This window comes from Bos taurus, chromosome 21 (genome assembly GCF_002263795.3).
Source record: "Bos taurus isolate L1 Dominette 01449 registration number 42190680 breed Hereford chromosome 21, ARS-UCD2.0, whole genome shotgun sequence".
Classification (NCBI taxonomy): Eukaryota; Metazoa; Chordata; class Mammalia; order Artiodactyla; family Bovidae; genus Bos; species Bos taurus.
Window position 1 is genome coordinate 13,150,314 of NC_037348.1, and position 9,470 is coordinate 13,159,783.

General features: G+C 39.2%; 1 long non-coding RNA gene across 2 annotated transcripts in view; it reads left to right on the top strand.

The window, feature by feature from the left end:
* Positions 1–7,028, top strand: part of LOC104975324 (uncharacterized) — a 65,904-nt gene extending 58,876 nt beyond the window's left edge. For both annotated transcript variants that reach the window (XR_813962.4, XR_009492092.1), the window contains one exon: positions 40–7,028. This is a non-coding gene — a long non-coding RNA (uncharacterized lncRNA). The remainder of the gene's footprint in view (positions 1–39) is intronic.
* Positions 7,029–9,470: the final 2,442 nt, after the last annotated feature.

Genomic DNA, 9,470 nt, shown 5'->3' on the forward strand with positions numbered 1-9,470 from the left:
TGCTACTGCATCCTTGCCCATTTTGATCTTATGTCATAGGAATGTTCACACCACGAAGGTTCAGGTAAGATACCCTACATGCAGAGTTGGACCTGGAGCCCCATACACCTCTGACAGTTGGTGGAGAGCTGCTCACATGCATGGAAATGGCATTGCATGGTGTGTATGTGGGATCATTCAGAGATAAAATTATGCATTTTTCTTCACCTCCTCCTCTAAGACCTCTGTGATTCCATTCTCCATGAAAACTTTCATAGCTATGGTCTGAATGCTATTGAAACTCAATATTTTTCACAATTATTTCTCCTTTCCCAAGGAATTTTCTTCTACTTCATCACTCAAACAGTAAAGAATCTGCCCGTGATGCCGGAGACACAAGTTCAATCCCTAGTTTGGGAAGACATCCTGGAGAAAGGAATGGCTACCCACTCCAGTATTTTTGCCTAGAGAATTCCATGGACAGAGGAGCCTGATGAGCTACAGCCCAGGGGGTTGCAAAGAATCAAACACAACTGAGCGACTAACATTTTTACTTTCATTGCCTCAAAATTAAAATTAAATCATCCTAGTGTGAAAGACAAATGAGTAGGAATTTAAATTAACAAGCTGAGATTCAGGTCACCTGGATTATTGCTTCATTTTCTTACTTGATCTTTTTGACCTTCAGCCTCCCCCAACATTCAGTTTCATTGTCCATGGAAATCCTTCTAAAACTCAAATATCATTTTGCTAATATTGCTTCATTGGCAGATGCTGTCTTCAAGATAAAGTCCAAACCACACAATCTTTAGAGCTTCAGTATCTCATCAAATCTCCTGTCTGGCTTCCTGACACTTTAATCACATCTATGATTCTCTTTACTTGCACTGAATTATTTGCAGTTTTGCTAATTCAATTCAGGTCTTTTCACATGTTATTTTCACCACTTTATTATTCTTCATACCAGAAAAGTATCACTGTATCCTGGATAAACCCAATCACAGTCCAATCAGTCTATTGAGTTGCTTCATGACTTCTAACAGACCATCTCGTGGTAAGTCCACTTCAAACCAGTCACATTTAACTCATCTTTGTTTAGAAACAGGAAATACATTTTCTTTGCAGAGAAGAGAAAAGCTGAGTAACCATGTGATTATTACAGATAAGCTACATTCCCAACTGCCCCCACCGAACAAAAAGAGAAAGGTAAAGGAAAAAATTTTAAAAAAAAGGAGGAAAAAGATTAACTTTATTATTTAGAGTAGTGAACCAAAATTTGTCTTCAGAATCCAGCATTTTCCTTTAAAAAAAAAATTTTTTTTAAGGTGGGCAGGCAGGGCAGTTCCGGACTTGTCTAGGCATATCTTACAAAATTGTGTGCTGTCATAGGTACAGCACACATCTCCCTGCTTCTTGGTCTATTTCTGGGTCTATTTCTTCCCATTCCCACAAAAGTAGTTTTCTGGGAATTGCTAATTTACTGAGAATGTTAAAGAAGACAGGACCTATGCCAATGACTGTCATTTTTTTTCAAATATAGTCGAGAATGGGCTAGAGAAGGTCTTTGATTGAATCCCATTACATACAACCTCCTGCTCTCTACAGACTATTTGTTGAAGGAGGCAGACCGCTCCAGGGGAAGCAGTCCTTGTGGGAGGATTGGGAACCCCATCAGAAAAACTACTTCACCTCGTTTCTGACTAGGATACTTCCTGCCCAGCCTGGAATCGGATATTGCCAAGACAGCTGCAGAAAAGAAAAAAAAAAAAAGAAGAAAAATCCAACTTTTCAAAAGTAAACTACTACTATTTAAATGAGTTTGATCAAGTAGTTGAATTTGGACAGAGATTGAGTTTCCTGTGTAGAAAAAGCAACATGATTGCACAATACAATGAGCAAGTCAGTTCCCAATGCCAAAGCACCTCCTGACTAAATTTACTAGCTCTGACTGGGTGGATCTGGGATACAGGCTGGGCATTAGTTACACCCAGATGCTGCAAATTCTTTTAGGAGTTCACCTGGATGACAGCACCACAGTAGTCAGGTTGGGGCAGAGTGAAATCTAAAATGCATTTAATTTCCTTTTGTATTTTTTAAACTAGTAAATAGTCAATTTTTATAGCACTTGTATTTGTGCTGATTATAGAAGCACAGCCTGATTTAACAGAAAAGTGGAAAACTCAAAAAAGCATTAATGAAAAAAGCCATCCAGAGACTTACCATTCAAAAATAATGAATTTAATAGTGACTTTAAAAAAATAATGTACTTTAATCCAGATGAGGAAGCATTCTTTTGGTACATATGAGAGAGAGAGAGAGAGAGATATATATATATATATATATATATATATATATATATATATATATATATATGTGATATATATACCTCTGGCATGTAGGATCTTAGTTCTCCAACTAGGGATCCAACTTGTGCCCCATGCACTGGAAGTATGGAGTCTTAACCACTGGACCACCAGGGAACTCTCAAAGAAAGATACATCTTACCATGCAATAACTGCCCTCCTATTCTAATATTTTGGGAGGCTAGCATTCATTCAATAAATAATCTTTAAGTTTCTACTATGCTAGATCTTGTACTAGCTATTGGGAAAATATAAAAGTTAAAGAAGACTTCAGCTTGAACTGCCTCATTTCTTTGTGAGTGAGTCCCAAAATACTCCTTACTGAAGACAAATTGTTCCAGATGCTAGAGATATAACAAGGAAAAAAAGGAAGACATCCCAGTTATGTAGAGTTAACATGCTGATTGGCCAGACAGAAGATAAACGCTAAACAAAGATATACTGTAATGTCAGGTCATGACTGGTTCTAGAGAGAAACACCAGGAGAGCAGAAAACGTGGAGGGTAAGTGGCATTTGAACAGAAACAGGGAGACGTGAGGGAGCAAAGCGCGCAGGCATCTGGGGAAAGGCATACGTAGCATGTTACAATCTGAAGAGAGAGAGACACACAAGCAATTCCTATGGAAGAAAGAGGAAGGCAAGGCGGTGGAAGCAAGAACATACTCACAACACAGCCCTGCAAGAGCAGCCCTTACCTGGTGCAGGAGGAAGAACTAGGGGGCAAGGGTCATGGCTGGAAAGTCAGTGGAAATCACATTATCATGAACTTGAATGTCAGAGATGAACTTACTGCCGTAAGAAGTTGGTCCACCATTTCTTCCATCTCCAGAATTCTGTGATCAACTTGTTCTCTGTTTTGATTAAATCCAATTAGAAACAGCATAAATCAGAAGTCTTCATTGTCAAGAACACATTGCAAAGAAGTTTTGAAGGTCAGCATCCTAAAGAAACACTCAAGTAATATTAGTCTTTTCCTGGATTCTTAAAAAAGCAATGAAAGAGAGCACATCACATATAGGACACCACAAAACCGCTTGCGTTTACAGAAATGTTTCTTTCTTCAGATGTCTCCTTCCCCACAGCCTCACACCACAGCAGTGGCTCTGTGCTGCCTCTCATGCTCCACGGAGGCTTCACAGAGATGTCATTCGCATCTGCCGCTTGCCTGTACCTCTTCACGGACGGCATCATTTTAAGTGACTGCCCTCTCAACCTGGCCATTTTCCACCTTGTGAAGTATAATCCTCTTTCACCATATTTTTTCCAAGACTGCTCTTTTCATTGTTTATTGGTTGGAGGTGGCTCAGATGGTAAAGAATCTGCCTGCAATGCGGGAGACCTGGGTTCGGTCCCTGAGTTGGGAAGATCTCCTGGAGAAGGGAGAGGCTACCCACTCCAGTATTCTTGGCCTGGAGAATTCCATGGACTCTACAGTCCATGGGGTCACAAAGAATTGGACACAACTGAGAGACTTTCACTTTGACATAGTTGATTTACAATGCTGTGTTAGTTTCAAGTGTTCAACAAAGTGATTCAAATATATATATATTCTTTTTCAGATTATTTTCCCTTATAGGTTATTACAAAATATTAAGTATAGTTCCTGAGAAGATAAGTCTAGTCAAAAATTTTTCTACTCCACTGAAGAAAAAATTTATCTTTACCAATTTTATATGTTGATAGAAATTTTTGCTCATAGCTTCGTCTAAAATATCTAACTAATAAGACATCTTGTCCCTAGGATTATAATTCAACTTCTCAATAGCTACCACAATTTCTCTCCAACTTTGACTTGAAATGGAAAGGACCAGATAGCTCTGTTTTTATTGTGCCTTGCTCTAGCAGGCAGCCCATCAGGTGATTTACACTCTTTGCTTCATTTTGAAAGAGCTGTGAAGGCAGGACTTTGGGTCCCCAGTTCCTAATGGAAGGCTCTGAAGTATGATTCCCAGTTTACAATAGCCAGGACACGAAAGCAACCACAATGTCCATTGGTGGAGAAATCCCGTGTCCTTGACAGCCCTCCTTGAGGCTGGAAGGACACTGGAAAGTGGCTTTGATGGACTGCTCTGGTGGTGACTTGCAGGAGACAACATCCCTTGGAATGTCTTCTGCATAATTGTCAGCATAGCATTAGTGTCAGCATTTTGAAAAAAATCAGCAACAAAAAGTAACAATGTGGTTATCTTTAATAATGTTAACGAAATCAAATGAATTAGACATTTTAACCACAATATTTTAAGGCGAAGAACATCTATCAGGATCCTATAGCATGGGAGAAGGCAATGGCACCCCACTCCAGTACTCTTGCCTGGAAAATCCCATGGACAGAGGAGCCTGGTAGGCTGCAGTCCATGGGGTCGCTAAGAGTCGGACATGACTGAGCGACTTCACTTTCACTTTTCACTTTCATGCATTGGAGAAGGAAATGGCAACCCACTCCAGTGTTCTTGTCTGGAGAATCCCAGGGTCGGGGGAGCCTGGTGGGCTGCTGTCTCTGGGGTTGCACAGAGTCAGACACGACTGAAGCGACTTAGCAGCAGCAGCAGCAGCAGCATGGATGAAATGGTAAAGACCTCTAAGACCATCCTCTTGACCTGAATAGAGTCTCTCCTGGGTGTCTGAGGTTTGACTTTCATTCCCAGTCTCTTAAATTGCCTTGCGATCCGGTCAAAATTCCTGAGTCTTCTGCCTCATTATTCTTCTGTCTCTACAATGAAACTTTTTTGTTTCTAAACCTTAAATAGCTTCATTGACTTTCTTATGATTATAAAAAAAATAAAGACTCATTATGGAAATTTGAAAACATATAAAACTCTAAAGAAATAATAAAAATACTACTGCCACCATAGATGACAATTGTTAACAATTTGGTGTGCTGGTGGAGGTGATGGAATTCCCACTGAGCTATCTCAAATACTAAAAGATAATGCTGTTAAAGTGCTGCACTCAATATGCCAGCAAATTTGGAAAACTCAGCAGTGGCCACAGGACTGGAAAAGGTCAGTTTTTATTCCAATCCCAAAGAAAGGCAATGCCAAAGAATGTTCAAACTACCACACAATTGCACTCATCTCACACGCTAGCAAAGTAATGCTCAAAATTCTCCAAGTAAGGCTTCAACAGTACGTGAACCAAGAACTTCCAGATTTAGAAGTTCAAGCTGGATTTAGAAAAGACAGAGGAACCAGAGACCAAATTGCCAACATCCACTGGATCATAGAAAAAGCAAGAGAGTTCCAGAACAACATCTACTTCTGCCTTATTGACTATGCCAAAGGCTATGACTGTGTGGATCACAACAAACTGTGGGCAATTCTTCAAGAGATGGGAAAGCCAGACCACCTTACCTGCCTCCAGAAAAATCTGTATGCAGGTCAAGAGGCAACAGTTAGAACTGGGCATGAAACAACGGACTGGTTCCAAATTGGGAAAGGAATATGTCAAGGCTGTATATTGTCACCCTGCTTATTTAACTTCTATGCAGAGTACATCATGAGAAACGCTGGGCTGAATGAAGCATAAGCTGGAATCAAGATTGCCGGGAGAAATATCAATAATCTCAGATATGCAGATGACACCACCCTTATGTCAGAAAGTGAAGAGGAACTACAGAGCCTCTTGCTGACAGTCAAAGAGGAAAGTGAAAAACTGTCTTAAAACTCAGCATTCAAAAAACGAAGATCATGGCATCCAATCCCATCACTTCATGGCAAATAGATGGGGAAACAATGGAAACAGTGACAGACTTTATCTTTTTGGGCTCCAAAATCACTGCAGATGGTGACAACAGCCATGAAATTAAAAGACGCTCACTCCTTGGAAGAAAAGCTTTGACAAACCTAGACAGCATATTCAAAAGCAGAGACATTACTTTACCGACAAAGGTCCATCTAGTCAAAGTTATGGTTTTTCCATGGCTGTGAGAGTTGGACCATAAAGAAAGCTGAGCACTGAAGAATTGATGCTTTTGAACTGTGGTGTTAGAGAAGACTCTTGAGAGGCCCTTGGACTGCAAGGAGATACAACCAGTCCATCCTAAAAGAAACAGTCCTGAATATTCATTGGAAGGACTAATGCTGAAGCTGAAGCTCCAACACTTTGGCCACCTGATGTGAAGAACTGACTCATTTGAAAAGACCCTGATGCTGGGAAAGATTGAAGGCGGGAGAAGAAGGGGACGACAGAGGATGAGATGGTTGGATGGCATCACTGACTCGATGGACATGCATTTCAGCACGCTCCGGGAGTTGGTGGTGGACGGGGAGGCCTGGCGTGCCGAGTGACTGAGCTGAACTTATGCCCCATTTAAGAAAATACGTGTGTGTGTGTGGGGGGTGGTGGTAAATATAGATATACCTTTTTGTAATCGCTAATATTTTTCCATGTCAATAAAATATCTGCGTGATATTTATTTTTCTCTTTAAAATATGTTATGATAAAATATCTTTGAAATTAAAAATTAGTGTGTGTTCATTGTAATGAGTGAGACAATCCAAAGAGATGAAAATAAATAATCTCCTTTAGTTTCTTTATTCCTTGTCTTCTGAATCACAGCAATTAAAAGTAAATAAATCCTGGACTTCCAGTTCTGTAGAAACTGGAAGAAATAGAAAATTGATATAGAAACTTTCCATCCCTTCCAAAATAAAATAAGAATCTCAGCCTCTGAAAGACAGGAAGTCCCTCTCTCTCTCTCTCTCCAAAAATAGCTGTTGAGCTTTCAATAACTTTGCAGCTGATATACATACACATATACACACACACATATATGTATATGGGGATTCCCTGGTGGCTCAGAGGTAAAGAATCTGCCTGTAATATAGGAGATGCCGGAGATGTGGGTTCAATTTGATACTGTGGTGGAGGAAATGTCAACCCACTCCAGTATTCTTGCCTGGAAAATTCCATAGACAGAGGAGACTGGTAGGTCTAATCCATGGGGGTCACAAAGAGCCAGACAACCGTAGTGACTAAGCACACATACTTATCTATATCTATATCTATATCTATCTATATATATATATATAACTGTCAATAGCTGTTGAGCTATCAATAACTTTACACCCAATACCAAAGAAATTGGCTCCCTGGGGTCAAACGATGAAGGTTTGCTAAGGCTTACAATTTGATACATGTAGTATCACTCAAGAAATTTGTTGCCCTCAAGTTAAGAATAATAAACGTCCTTTAATTTAAATAACTGATAATTGGATTTGTTACAGCCTTCATTTTATTTTTGTTAAAGATTTCTTTTTATGTGGACCATTTCTAAATTCTCTATTGACTTTGTTACAGTTGTGCTTCTGCTTCATGTTTTGGTTGTTTGCCCACTAAGCATGTGGAATCTCAGCTCCTCTACCAAGGATCGAACCTGCACCACCTGTGTAGGAAGGGGAAGGCTCAATCACTGAACAACCAGGGAAGTCCCCTTCATTTTATTTATAGACACATTTATGTATGTATGTGCCTGTACATAATACGTATGCCTTTAGAAATACAAACGTTTGAATGCTATGTTTTTCTCCAGCTTTGTGCTTAATGAGGCTTCCCTGGTGGCTCAGACAGTAAAGAACATGCCCACAGTGTAGAAGACCCAGGTTTGATCCCTGGGTCGGGAAGATTTTTCTGTGTTTTTCTCCAGCTTTACTGAAGTACAATTGACAAGTGAAAATGAGCATATTTAGGCTGAAAAAAAAAAAAAAAAGAAAGAAAAGAAAAAAACCAAAAAAAATAAATCCTTGAAAATGAAGTTTCTGGAGGAGCTGCCCAAACAAGTCAAATAGTGACAATCGGTTATCTGAGTATGGGGTATCCGGGGCATCCAAATCCATTTAGTTACCTTCAGTGGCTTTTAGAATGTTAGTTTTCAAATCTATCTTGAGTATGGGATTAGGTCAAGTTGTAGTACCACACAGCTCATCACTCTTAACAAAATTTAGCCATTATTCTTCAGGTCATAACAAGACTTTCTTTCATTTCCAGAATTCTGAAAAAAGGTGATTTTGACAGCTTTTGACAATATTCTCATAGCTTTTCTGAAGAAGTGGATTCTTAAGCTCCTTACTCCACCAAAACTGTGGTCAGAAGCCTTCAGTAATATTTTAATAAAAATTGTTAAGATATTTTTTTCAGAATACAGCTGTGTTCCAAAAATTTCAGTATGGGGTGCTTTTCTATTTGTTACTTTAAATAATTTATATTCATTATTGAACGTGGGCTTTTTAGGGGGAAGTGCTTCAGATTCTCCACGTATATGCTGTCTTGATATCTTTATTTTAGTGTTATTGTATTAAGGAAAAACTGTGACTTAGTCTTTCCTTTCGTGTGTTTATTGAAGTTTTCCCTGTGAACACTTCTATGAATAAATAACTTGCTGCACATATCTCTGGAAAAACAATTGTATATTTTTTGTGTATAAATATGGTGACATCGAAATATCAGTCTATGCAATAGATAGTCTTATTAGCCTCATTTTACAGAAGACATTCAGGCACAGATGCAGTGCTGATATCACTTGCCAGAGTCATATATTAGAGAATAGAGGAGACAGGATTCAAGAGGAGGCATTTCAATTTCTGAGCCACTGTTTTATCTGCTACTACATGCTCAGTAAATATTTTTGAATGAATGAGTGATGGGACTTGAAATGGCCAAAAATGGTATGAAAAACTGCTTCGCTCACATTTGGAAAAATGCAGATCAAAACTGGGGTAGATAAGAATTTACATATCAAATTAACTTGATTTTGAAGAAGAGTCTGATATTGAGGATGTAGGTCCATTCAGGACTCAGATGTTTTACTGATCAGAATATAATTTGTTACTATTTTTTTGGATAAGCAATCCCTGTCAAATTAAAATTTCATATAGGGCAAAAAATACAATGTACAATGTCAAGAATCAGACTATGGAAAATATTTGCCACGTTGTTATATATCTGAAAGTGAAAGTGTTAGTCCCTCAGTCCTGTCTGACTCTTTATGACATCACGGACTGTAGCCCACTAGGCTCCTCTGTCCATGGGATTCTCCAGGCAAGAATACTGGAGTGGGTTGCTATTCCCTGCTCTAGCAGATCTTTCTCACCCAGTGATCGGACCCAGGTCTCCTGCATTGCAGGTGGACT